This window comes from Acinonyx jubatus, chromosome C2 (assembly GCF_027475565.1).
Source record: "Acinonyx jubatus isolate Ajub_Pintada_27869175 chromosome C2, VMU_Ajub_asm_v1.0, whole genome shotgun sequence".
Taxonomy (NCBI): domain Eukaryota; kingdom Metazoa; phylum Chordata; class Mammalia; order Carnivora; family Felidae; genus Acinonyx; species Acinonyx jubatus.
The window spans coordinates 70632898-70645980 of record NC_069384.1 but is presented as its reverse complement, the minus strand read 5'-3'; the positions used below and the strand labels follow the sequence as shown (position 1 = coordinate 70645980).

Below are 13083 nucleotides of genomic sequence, written 5' to 3'. Positions count from 1 at the left end.
GGACACAGCTTCCCTACCATTTAAGAGACTGTGTGAGATGAACCAGGGCAAACCGGGCCAGCCCTCACAGATGTAGCCACCAAAAAGTTGCCTCCTTGACCACATTTCCATGTATGAGAAATAAAAATTTCATCACAATCATTTTCCAAACCAAGGGAACACTTGTCTACTTGTCTATATTAAGCTGAAGAAACCAAAAAGTTTCTGATGATACAGTATTTTTCCCGAACACTGGATGTGCTGACTTGGGAGTTAGATTTAATCATCTGCTTGCAAGTGTCTTCTGGACACATATGTTCAATTTCCCTATTCACATCAGCAGCCACCGAGCACGTCACAGTGTTCTTTCAAAGGCCTCTTTAGGCAATGTTTGGCCACATGGCATACAGTTTACCATAAGTGTTCTTGTTTAAGATGCCAAATGTCCACCATGGAGGAAGAGAAACTCCCAACAGGAGTGAAAGAATTACAAAGTACAGATGTCCAAAGGAGGAAGATGAAAATAAGAAACACTAAACAGATGTGCTGATATTTTGGAAACAAAGTTAATATGATTCTTTTCATTCAGTAACTCTCCTTATCAAAGGTAGCATACATTGGGAGAATTTAAGGAAATCAGGATCTTGCAAGGACAAATATGAGCACACCGCAATTCTGTTAAACATTTCTGGAGCATCAGTTATACTACAAAATCTTGTGTTTAGAATGATCTGAGATTTCCTCCTCAACATGAATACGAATCCAAATTTTGAAATGCAATTAAAGCTGAAATGAAAACTAGATGGATTCCCCAGACCCCCAAATATTGGATCTTCTCAAATTGTCCTACTTGGACAGTCTCTGAACCTCTTTAGTAAAGATTCTGCCTTGGGGAGAAGACTGTATGTATACAGTCAGCTGTGCCATGATTAGATTCGTAAAGAGATAGTAAAATGGAGTTGTTTAGAGCTGGGTTCAGAAGCTAGTTTGCCTAGGTTTGAATTCTGCTTATCACCACTTATTAGCCATTATGACCTGGGGCAAATTCTTTAACTTCTGTAGAATCCTAGTTTTTACACCTAGAAAACAGGGATAATGTTAATTGTTATTTCTAAGGATCATTATGAAGATCACATGAACTAATCCTAATACTGTAAAAGGATTAGAGTTGTTCCTAGCGCCCAGTAGATGCTCAGTAAATCCTAGCAGCGATTGTTCTGTTATCATTCGGTGCTGATGGCGAGGACACTCCCCGATGCAAGCAGGCTATGCTCCTTTCCATCATGAGCTGACTAGACTGGTGATATACTGGGACAGACAGTCTTGTACAGTGTATCAGACTGCAACAATGTATGGATATCACATTATCCATGGAAATGAGAGAAATGTGGGCTACTCGTACAATCAGCAAGTACATGGCAAAACTGGATTTTCAACTCAGGTCTCTGCTCCAGTGGCCAGTCTGTTCCCATTAAACCCTGTTGAAAGGTCAGCATGAGTTGACAGTGTGCAGTGATTGGTAAGGTAGTGAATGGGGTGGCAGACAGATGGCCTTTGTAAAGGCGGTAGCCTCTAGGACAGAGGAACGTGACGCTGTTCCACCTAGACTGGTCAAACCACGCTTCCAGGAGTGACCAGTGGGTGGGGGAGATGTGGAATTGTGTCCTGTGTTAGCCCTTGGAAGGGGTTAGGATATTTAATCTGAAGAAGAGAAGACAGCTGTGGACATGAGAGCACTCTTCAAGCAATAGCAAATGGAGAAAGTAGAGGGAGCGACAATTCAGTTTAATACAAGTAAAAGCTTTCTAACCATCTGAACTATCCAAAGCTCTCTGCTTTGGGAAGTGACAGATTTGCTCTCATTGGAAAGGTTAAGGAGAAGCTGGGTAATCACTTGATGGTATGAAGCAGAGGGATTTTGTTCAATTAATTCAATATACATTTATCAAACATCTGTTATAGGCCAGGGATGGTACAGGAGTTAAAGTTCCCGCCAAACTCGAAGCTCTATTTTGCCCAGACGAAACTAAATAGAACCTCATATCTTGCTCAAAACTCCAGCCGAGAACACTGGCAAATGGGCATAAATATCCTTATAATCAATTTAGAAATTAATCATTCTGAATTCTTAATTAATTCTTATTAATTCTTCTTTCCTTGCCCTGAGTAACTTTTGCCACTTGCTCTAAAATAGGAGCAAACTTTTCCATAGTAACCTGGCTATTGCTCTTACTCTATGTTCTCCTGTGTAAGCTTCCTTTTAGTACAGGGGAAACAAAAAATGATTTAGTCAGCAGAATTAGGACAGGAAACTGAAGGTTCCCAAGTACATTTTTAAAGAAAAAAAAAAATGAAAAATAAAATGGAAAATAGTACCAGCCTCAAATATGTGAGCTGACAATCTACCTCCATTCTCTGGAATGCATCCTGTTCCAATGTGCAGAGCTCCACATTTTTATTTTATGACTCTGGTCCTAAAGTGATTGCCCTAGGCTTAGGATTCCAAGGTAAAGAAAATGGATACAGTTTGTCAAATAGGAGATGTGGTCAGGGCTGAATGTGGGTTAGGGTGGCTTCTGTGGTGGTTGCTATGAACACCTACTGTGCGATAGGCAGAGCTCTGCTGTGATTGGCCAAAGTGCGTGCCAGGATTTGAAAGCATTTGAAAATAGTTTATGGGTGTTTTCTAACTCATAAAACCTCAATCAATATTTGCAGAAGTGTGGAGTGGTAGAAAGTTGAAACAGTGGGCAAAGTAACAGGGAAAAACCTTGGGAGTTGAAATTTAACTTTGAGCAAGTCATTTGTCCTGTACACTAACAAGACTTGTGCTCTGAGACAGGAGATGGCCTCCGAGTGTGGTTTTCAAACATAGGTCACAGCCCATTGAGATATCAATTTAATGGATTGAAATCAACATTTCAAAAATTAAACGGAAAGCTCCATAGTGTTTTGTACATAGCAAAGGTATTATTTCATGAAACTCTTATTTCTTGTGAACACACACACATAAACACACATACACACACAAACATATACACACACATGTATACGGAGTTGTGAAATAAAATTTTACCAAAAGTTTTAGCATCGAGTGCCATCAAAAATATTTGATCCTGGGGTGCCTGGGTGGCTCAGTCAGTTGGGTGTCTGCCTCTTAATTTTGGCTCAAGTCATGATCCCAGGGTCATGGGATGGACCCCACACTGGGCTCTGCACGGAGCATGGAGCCCGCTTAAGATTCTCTGTCTCTTTCCCTCTGCCCCTCTCCCCCACTTTCTCTCTCTCTCTCAAATAAAGTAAATAAATAAATAAATTGAATCTAAAAAAAACTAAAAAATTTTTTGACCCTAAGAGACCCCATTTAGCATTTGGACCATAGATACGACACCAGAAGGAACAAATGGTTTTGGATCCTCTGTTAGTGAGTTGGCATATTAATGTGTTTTTTAAAATTGTGATAAAATATACATAACATAAACAGATTAGTTAATTAATTAATTTTTGAGAAAGAGTGAGTGGGGGAGGGCAGAGACAGAGCCAGGCACAGGATCCAAAGCAGGCTCTGCGCTGATAGCAGCGAGCCTGATGCGGGCTTGAGCGCACAAGCTGTGAGATCGTGATCTGAGCCAAAGTCCAACACTCAACTGACTGAGCCACCCAGGTTCCCCCAAAAAGATTAATGTTTTTAAATGTAAGGAACAAAGTACTAAAACGAAGAATCTCCCACCTCCAATTTGCATCCTCTTGTACCTTTGGGTTTATGATGCCTTTCCCCCTCCTCTACTCACCTTTTTTTTTTCTTTTCTTCCTTCCTAGGTTCCTGGTCTATAACTAAGGTAAGAGGTGTACATTTTGACTTTGATCTTATGGGACAAGCAGCCAAAGTTCCCTCTTGCTGCATCTGTGCCCGAGTTAGAGAGGAGAATGTGTCTACATGCAATTGTACATTTCTGTTAAAAATAGGTTATTAAAAACAGTTAAACAGAAAGATTAACTAGAATCTACATAGGCATATAATTTGGAGCAGGATTTAGAGAACTACAGGTATGTCCTAGTGGGCACATCAAAGCCTTATGTATCTTTTCAGATCTGGACATTTCGCTGTCATAGACCCCAGCTTGCTTTTATTTTTGCTTGTATTTAACATTTGCATCCTTGTTATCTGTCTTTTAAGTATAAATTCTGTTTCCCCATTTGTCTTCTGTGTCCCCTGTCTTTTCAGAGGTATAGATTTGCTTCATATCTGCTTATGAGTCTTTGCCTGACGCACAACACTACTACAGTAAATGTTAATAATAATGGCAATTAATTACCTTTTCTTCTCAGCCATTACCAATGAGTCTTTTTTTTCCTGTAATCAGGATATTGAAAGCCGTTAAAGACAACTTTCCTTTTCTTAAGTAATAGTTGCTTAGAACTTTCCCATTTCCAGGCTTTTCCCCACTCTGGCCACATTTTCTCAAGTGGCTTGGGCTCTGAACTAGCTGCACATTATATCTGTATAACCGTGTGGTTTAAGGAACTTTCCTACTTTTTAATTCACCGGCGAAGGAAATAAAAGGGTGTTATCTCCATGTGGCCAATGGGGAAACTGATACATGGAGCCATTAAACCCATGTTTCTACACCACAATCGGTAACAGCTCTGAGACCAGTTGCTGACTTCTAGGCTGGGATGCCTTTTCACTATGTCAGTGGCTTTTCTGGCTTGTTTTTTTCCTGCAATTTCTCCTTCACCAAATAGCAAGACTTCTGCTTTCATCTCCAGGTGAAGAAAAAAGGGAGAGGGAGAGAATTTTATAGCTGATGACTCCTGTACCCTTTTCTCCACCAGTAATTCCCCTGATGTGGCTGTCAGGTATTTCTGTAGACTAGGGTCTTTTAACATTGGCATGCCACAGGCTCCTTGTCACTTCAGAATCTTTGCGCAAATCATTCTCCTAGGCGGAAAGCCTCATTTCTTCCTCTTCATTGACCTAAAATCCTACACTAGTCTGCAGACATCTTCCATGTTACTTTTCTGCCTGACTCTGCTCCATCCCACCCAGGCTGACTCCACCAACGCTGACCAAAGTCTATTATGTGCCAGTTTACTGTGTGTTTTTAGGAGCTTGTGCCTGCAGTATCTCATTTAAACACACAGAAACTCTGCAAGGCAGGTATTTTAATCCCATTTTCAGTAAGCATGACTAAGAGAGATGAATTTTGTCTGAATGACCCATCTGTATGGCAGGGCAAACATTTAATTACCTAACACCTGCTCTTCTTATAGTCCTGTGAAATATCCTCTTCCCATTTAAAGCCCCAGGCCCGTCTCCCATTCCTTAGCTCAGCATGGCATATAAGCCGCAATTGTCCAGGATGGAGGAAAAAATTTTCCTTTCCCCAAACTGCAAGAATTTCAGTTCTAAGGTCTCTTACGTCTGAAGAAGATTGGACCTTGAATAATAGCCATTTCAGTTAGGCCAGATAGTTTAAATAAAGATGATGAAAAGCTGATGTCATTGCAAGCATTCCAAATTATTGGGTCTCCAGAAGTGGGAGCTAATGTTGTGTAATAATGGCAACCACAATGACAACAATGAAAATCAGATTTAAAAAATAAGATGTTGGACCATGTGTACGGAATACCAAACAAAGCAAACTTGCCTCTCAGTGGGTATAGATTCTGCAACAAAGCAAGACAAATTTATATTCATCTACTTGAAATTGCAGAGGAGGGAGAGCCTGCAAAGCTTCTAGGGAGAAAGGGGTAATAAAGGGAATTTAATTCCATAGTGTCCATTGTTGCTAATAAAAGATATGAAATTAAAAATATAATTGACATACTGTTTAAAGTGGTGTCCTCTTGGTTGTTTCATTTTAGTGACTGTAAATTCTTTCAGGTTACCTTAAAAAAATTTTTTTTTCATTATGGTAAGTGTACTTTTTAATTCCCATTCCCTATTTCTCCCATCCCCCCTCTGGCTCCCCTTTGGTCACCATTAGTTTGTTCTTTATAGTTAAGAGTCTGTTTCTTGGTTTGTCTTTTTTTTTCTTTTCTCATTCATTTTATTTCTTAAATTCCACATATGAGTGAGGTCAGATGGTTTTTGTCTGTCTTTCTTTGACTTATTTTGCTTAGCATTATCATCTCTAGCTATATCCATGTCATTGCAAATAGCAAGATTTTATTATTTTTTACGGCCAAATAATATTCCATTTTATCTGTACACCACGTCTTCTTTATCCATTCATCTATGGATAGACGCTTGGACTCCTTGCATAGTTTGGCTATATAAAATAGAGGTGCATGTATCACTTTGATTGTGTGTGTGTGTGTGTGTGTGTGTTTGGTAACCACCAGCAGTGCTATTACTGGCCCCAGGGTAGTTCTATTTTTAAATTTTGAGGAAACTCCATACTGTTTTCCACAGTTGCTGTACCAGTGAATGTAAAATTTTTAATTTGGATTTTCGTAGGTTCCTCCTAACCTTGGTCTCCTTAGCCCGTTTGTCCATGTGGCTGTAAGATTTTCACCTCGATTCTAGCCATGTTTGTTAAGATCCCACAGGGCAAGGAAAGGGAGAAGGGACTCAGCCGGCCCATTGTCGGAATTTCAAGGCGGCCCCTCCACAGCTAATTCCTATCCGTCCCATTCCTCGATTTCACTTTTTCCTGCGTAGACCCTCTAAAATGCAGCTATGTTTCTGCTTATAAGATTTAAAAACATTCCTCCCTGGGGCGAGATTTTAAAGAACGGGGGGGGGGGGGGGGGGGGGCAAAGGGAAGGGGGCGGTGCGCAAACCTCGTGGTACTTCCTGAAATTTAGCGCAGAATTGGGGGAAGAGCCGGAGCCCAAGCCAGGAAACGGATTTGCATTTTAAAGGATTGTTCATTGTCCCTCAGGGCTCGGACCTGGAAAGCGCTTTATCTATGACCCTTTTATGGCCCTGCCCGTTTTCTCGCTTTGTACCTGTTTGTAAACTTGTCCAGTCTTCTTGCCTGGACCGACTAGAGGCGGGGAGCGGGTGTGATTGTTGGAAAGAGTTTAAAAAGTGACAAGAACCCTATTTTGTTGTGCATTGCACAACCTTGTAATAACAATAATGGCAGTGAACATTAAAGGTCATCTACAGTTATGCCCCCCTAATAAATGACTTGTTTCTGCTTTCCTTTTCATTCCCTCATGCATTAAACATTATGCAAAGCACTGTGCCCGTCTTGGTCCACGTGCATTTTTTACACATCCTAAATACAAACTTGCATTCTGCTTTTAATTCTTTTTCCTTTTTGCTTATCCTAAGCACTTCTGAGGCTGCAAAATATATACTCACAATATGTCTTTATTGGCTACCTAATATTCCAACTAGGGCATACACTTTAAGGAATTATTTCAGTGTTAAGTATCCAAGATGTAAAAGTAAACGCCAACACCATCACCCTTTGTACTGCAAGGCCTGGAGGTCGGTCAAGGTTAGACGGAGGGCTCCGGGTATCAAGGCTGCGGCCCGGGACGCGGCGGAAGGCGGCGAGGCGGAAGCCAGTGCGGGTTCCACGGCTCCTCCCGGCACCTGCAGGCTTGGCGCCTTTTCCCTCCGACCACGCCCCAACCCGCTCCTCCCCGCCCCTCCGTGCACACTAGTCGAGCGCCCTTGTCCCAGTGCGTGCTCACGGCTCGCCCAAGGCAGTCCATTTCCAGAGCACCTCTGGGGTGTACGTGAGGCAGGAAGTGACGCAAAGCCTGGGGGGGGTCGGAAGAGGGCGGGGCCAGGTTATAAACAGCCGGTTGGGGGTGTACATCCCCCACAGAGCCTCAGCTTCGGCCTGTAGCGGTTCGGGCGGTAGCGGCCGGAGGGGAGACTGTGTGAGTGACGCGCCGATGCTAGAATCTCCCCGACCCTCCCTGGCCTCCCCTCAGCCTGCTGGGCGGGTGCGAGCGGTCTCCGGTGCGGGCCCCCTTGGTGCTGTCCAGCTGCATTGGGGGACCGCAGAGGGCGCGGGGAGGCTTGCGGAGCCTTCGGGAGGAGAGGGCGGGATGGAGCGGGGCCCGCGTGCGGGACTGGAAGGGGCCGCCGCGGCGCGGGGAGCGGGCTGCAGGTGCAGCGAGGTGGAGCCGCGGTGCGGAGAAGGGCTGCCCTTCTCTGCCTTTCTGCGCCCTTCTCGTCTCGCCGGGCGGCGAATGGTTTCTCCGTTAAGGCACTGAAGGCGGGATGAGGGGTACCCGGCTGTCGCTCTGCGCCCCGCCATTCTGCTTCCGGCCGTTCCTCAGGCCACCCGATCCCTTGTCCTCACGAGCTCGTCCTTAAAAGATACAGGACCTCGTGGGACAGCCATAGGCCGCGGGCGCGGGAGTGCGAGCCACGCTGCCGCAGCGTAGACTGGCTCTGCTGGGAGCACGTGGCTACTCCGGGAAGTTTCCCCAAAGAACTGCTGTCGGGGTGCGCGGGTGACCTTGAGCTTGTAGCCCTACGCTCTCTCGGCGCCTACCCTGATCGTGGTCTCACTGCTCAAAGTGACAGAGCTGTCCTCCACTCGGTTACGAGTGTGCCCTGGGAATTTGATGTGAGCTTCTGTAAGCCGTGCGTTTGAACTCCGGCACAACCTGATCTTTCAGCGATGCCGTTGGCTTTGTGTGTGGGTTCTCAGTTTTCCCTAGGCAGAAGCTGTTTGAATGCCGCAGGTGCTGACTCGAAGAATATTCTGATTGCTCTCCTTGTTATAAGATGGGAGATTCAGAAATAAGACTTCTACTTTGTGAAAGCTATGGTCTAGAGGCCAAGTGAAAGCTGTTTAGATTAGAATTGGCTTTCCCTTTCAGGAAATTAGCAGTATGGTTAAAGGGCTTGCTATATTGACAAATGTCTTAGACGCCCATTGTGTCACTTTCTAGTGGATAGCTTTATAATGTAGTGGGTAGGGTGAGTAAGGAAATATTTTGTGACTTGACTTTTTTCGGTTAACATTTTTTCCTCTGTTTGTAGCGACCTTGGGTAAAGCAGGGAACTTAATTGTTTCTGCTTTCTCCCTTTTTTGGGGGGTGGGGTGAGAGGATTGAAGTAGGAAGTAGTTGTCCTCTTACAAAAGTACATGGATACCTGATATCTTTATTCCAGGCTTAGATAGGAGTTGGAATACTAGATGCTGATTCAGTTGCCTCTGAGCTAGGGAGTTTGACCTCACTGACAAAGACGTTTAAGGTGATTTCCAGAAGTTGTTGTCTACTGCAAAATTCAAGTTTAGTCTATTTAAAGTACTTCTTGGCTCTTCTTTTTTCTGTTTTGGATTATCATAAATTTAGAATACTTCACAAGATCTAGAACTTAAAACGTTTTGTCATCGATATGAAATATTTTCCAAAAATCGACTTACAGCATAGCACCTTTTAACTTTTCTTTGATAGAATATGGAATGTTTTTGTGAAGTAATGGTTGTGAACTTAGCCTGTACTGAAGATTGTTGGGTAGAGACAACAACTCCGCTAACCCTGCCCTAGGTTGTGGCAGTTATTTGCCTCTGATAACGTACTTAACTATAGTGGAGCAAGGTGCCCGGCGAAACTTGAATCAGACAACAACAAAAGCTAGTTAAAAATGATCCTCTGAGGCCTTTTGGAACCCTTCTCTGGATGTGCCATTTGTCTGCTGTCTGAGATGAGCACTGTACAGGTAGACTGAATTGGACAATCTTTTTACAGAAAGCTGAATAGAAATGAAGATTCTCCTTGTTTTCCTCCATGGGGTTTCATTTTAGACCCTTAAAGCTAGGAAAGAGCTTGACCATCCTGGGTAGACACAATTATTATATGTGTCCTGGGGGCCCTGAAGAAGTTTTGTAGGTTCATGTCATCTTTTCATTTCTCCTGCAAATGCATAGGGAAACAATTTGCAAAACAGGTATCCATAACCAATTGCTTAAGATCTTGGAGCCCCACCAGGTAACCTTTTAAGTTTTTCTACCTTTTTTAAAAATTTGTTTGTTTACTTATTTTGAGAGAGAGAGCAGGGGAGGGGCAGAGAGAGAGGGAGAGAGAGAGAATTCCATGCTGTCATCACAGAGCCCAATGCAGGACTCGAACTCATGAACCATAAGATCAGGACCTGAACCAAAACTGAGTTGGATGCTTAACGGACTGAGCCACCCAGGTGCCCGTGAAGTTTTTCTACTTAAAAAAAAAATTTTTTTTAATGTTTATTTTTGAGAGAGACAGAGACAGAATGCGAGTGGGTTATGGCAGAGAGAGAGGGAGACACAGAATCCGAAGCAGGCTCCAGGCTCCACGCTGTCAGCACAGGGCCCCACGCGGGGCTCGAACTCACGATCTGTGAGATCATGACCTGAGCTGAAGTCGGACGCTCAACCGACTGAGCCACGCAGGCGCCCCTGAAGTTTTTCTCCTTTTTAAAATCACCCTACTATCCATGCTTTGTCCTGTGATTCCAGAATAAACCAGAGTAGTGGCAGAGATGGGAGATGATTCCAGTTCCAAGTGCAAGGTTTTCATTGTATTCTTTTTTATGTCATTTCCAAATGATATGAGAAATGAACTTTACATACATTTAAATATGTCCCCATACTGTTAAGAAATAAAATATCTTTCTTTGTTAATTATTCTTTGTATATTCCCTATCAAGTATAGGGTAGCGAAATCAATCAGAGAAGGCTTCATAAAGATGTTCCCTGAGCTGAGTCAAGAAGAAAGGAAGGATGAGTAGAACAAAGGAAGGATATTAGTAGAGGCAGGGACTGAATTCTGTCTCATTTTGGAGATAGTAGAGGGCAGCATTTAGTTGGTAGTGAAGTTCTCTAGAACAGAGAGCCTTAAAAGCAAGTAGAGGAACTTTGTTTCATGTGTGCTGCAAGGACTTGAGGCTGTGGCGCATTTTCCAAATGGAAGTAGGCTTGTCAGTAATAAACAAGTGACTCATTCTTATTTCAGGTAAAATTTCAGTTTTGGGTATGTCATACATAGATGACCATGTATTTTGGTGCAAAGATCCCCCCACCCTCAGCTGTATGTATTGTGTACAGACTCCTGGTCTTAAGACACCCCAAAGTGGCTTAAGACCTCAAGGTATTTACTGTATTTAAAAAAATTAAATAGAAATTAATGCCACGTTTGAAGAAAGTAGGAATAAGATGATAGGAATTATAAAGAAGTTTAGAACTGAATTATGAAGAAGTTTAGGACTGTAGTCTAGCTTGTACCTTCGCCTGCCTCCTGTCTTCCATCCCATGGCTCAATTAAAAGACATTTCAGAAAGAAAAAAAAAAGACTCAGTTACTCCTTCCATTTCATGTTCAAAACATACACGGCTCTGTTTTGCTTACTTTAATTTTCATTATTAATGTGAGAAACTGAATACGTTTTCAAGTTATCATTGAGAGCACCAAAGATACACAAGGTGCTAATATGTACAAAAATCCAGTTGGTGTTTGGTTTGTCTCTTGTTATGGATTATCAGCAATGGTGGTGACATCGTGAAATAAGCTGTAATAAAAGATGTTTGGCTTTTAGATGCCATCTTTTAACAGAACTATGTAACTATAAACAGAACTGTTTATAGACAGTGATTATAACTGGTAGGAAAAGTTTCTCTGATGCTTCTAGAGTACATAAATTAGAGTGATTTCAGTTCAAAGAAAATTCAGTAAGGGGTTCTTTTCAATACAAAGCTTTATCATTTATGAAGTCATTTTGAAAGAATGACTCAATTTTTTTGTATATAAAACTTAAGGAGTAACTTTTGTAGATATCCTAGAATTACCGTGTTATTCATAGATGCGGGGTTAAATTATGAAGTTAAAATGGGAATTGCCTAAGTCACAATTTTTTCCTCTGACTTGATTTCTTTTATGTTATAGTCTTCATTTTGTGTCTGGATATTGAAATAGAAATAACATACTGGTGTTCTCAGTAAAAACTGTACTTAGATTTTAATTATACAAAATCATAATTACATGTTCTATTAATATCTGTTTATGCAGAATTGCAATCAACTCAATCTCATCATTTATTTAAATCCTTTATTTAGATCATTTATTTAAAAGTGTTGTCACTTTAATCTCAAAATTAATTTAAAACTGGAAACCTTGAGGAATGGCTGGTTCAGATCAGCATTAAACTTGTAAACTGGTTTTTCCTAGAAAAGGGTGATTAAAATTGGTTCAGGGTGGGGTCTTCTAGTTCTGGTTCTAGTGATTGGGTTTGTAGGGTTCTGGTGCAGTGATAATGGTAAACTTTTTGTACCAGATAGGGCAAGAGACTTTGCTTCTAAGAATATGATCTTGCTTCTTGGCTCTGGTCGTTAAAGCTTGGGGATTAAATTTTTGTTGTTGTTAATAGGTTTTGATAGGAGACTTTTCTAATGCCAGCTTATGTAACGTCTTTTATTTTATAGTCTGTGTATATCTCAGTTTGCTTTGTGACATGTGCATGTTAAATGCTCTGTTAAGTGTACTTGTAGTGTAGGAAAAGCCTTAAAATAGTATGAAATAAATGACCATTTTATATATCTCAACATAATATCGCTTTAAAACATTTAGAGGCACTCAAATCAAATTAATTAGAAAATCTGGATTTCACTAAATACCAGTGCTTTAACTTAACATAGAACTCTGTTGGTTATAGAGGTGTTTTTCACCTTTAAAATGGGTGTTAAGTTGCCTGGCTGGCTCAGTTGGTAGAGCATGTGACTCTTGATCTCTGGGTTGTAAGTTCAAGCCCCATGTTGGGTGTAGAGATTATTTGAAAATAAAAAAATCTTTTAGCAGTGCCTGGGTGGCTCAGCTGGTTGAGCATCCAACTCTTGATTTCGGTTCAGGCCTTGATCCCAGGGTCGTGGGATTGAGCCCTGTGTCTCTGTGCTGAGTGTGGAGCCTGCTTGGGATTCTCTCTGTCTTCCCTCTGCACCTTCCCCTGTTTGGGATTCTCTCTCTCCCTCTCTTCCCTCTATCCCTCCCCCACTCTCTTTCTTTTCTCTTTCTCTCAAATAAAAAAATTTTTAAATCTTTAAAAAATAATAAAATGGCTGTCATTTATTTATTTTTAAATTTATTTTATTTATGGATAGTTGACATACAATATATAGTTTTAGGCACACAACATAGTGATTCGAAGGTT

At 41.8% G+C, this 13083-nt stretch overlaps 1 protein-coding gene across 2 annotated transcripts in view; it reads left to right on the top strand.

The window, feature by feature from the left end:
• TFRC (transferrin receptor) overlaps window positions 1–13083 on the top strand; it is a 52885-nt gene that overhangs the window by 14762 nt on the left and 25040 nt on the right. The window contains exon 2 of one of the 2 annotated variants that reach the window (XM_027061099.2): window positions 3799–3818. The gene's annotated coding sequence lies outside the window, so the exon portion shown is untranslated. Of the gene's footprint in view, window positions 1–3798; window positions 3819–7804; window positions 7828–13083 lie in introns of those variants that run through there. The other variant, XM_027061098.2, reaches the window with a different exon arrangement.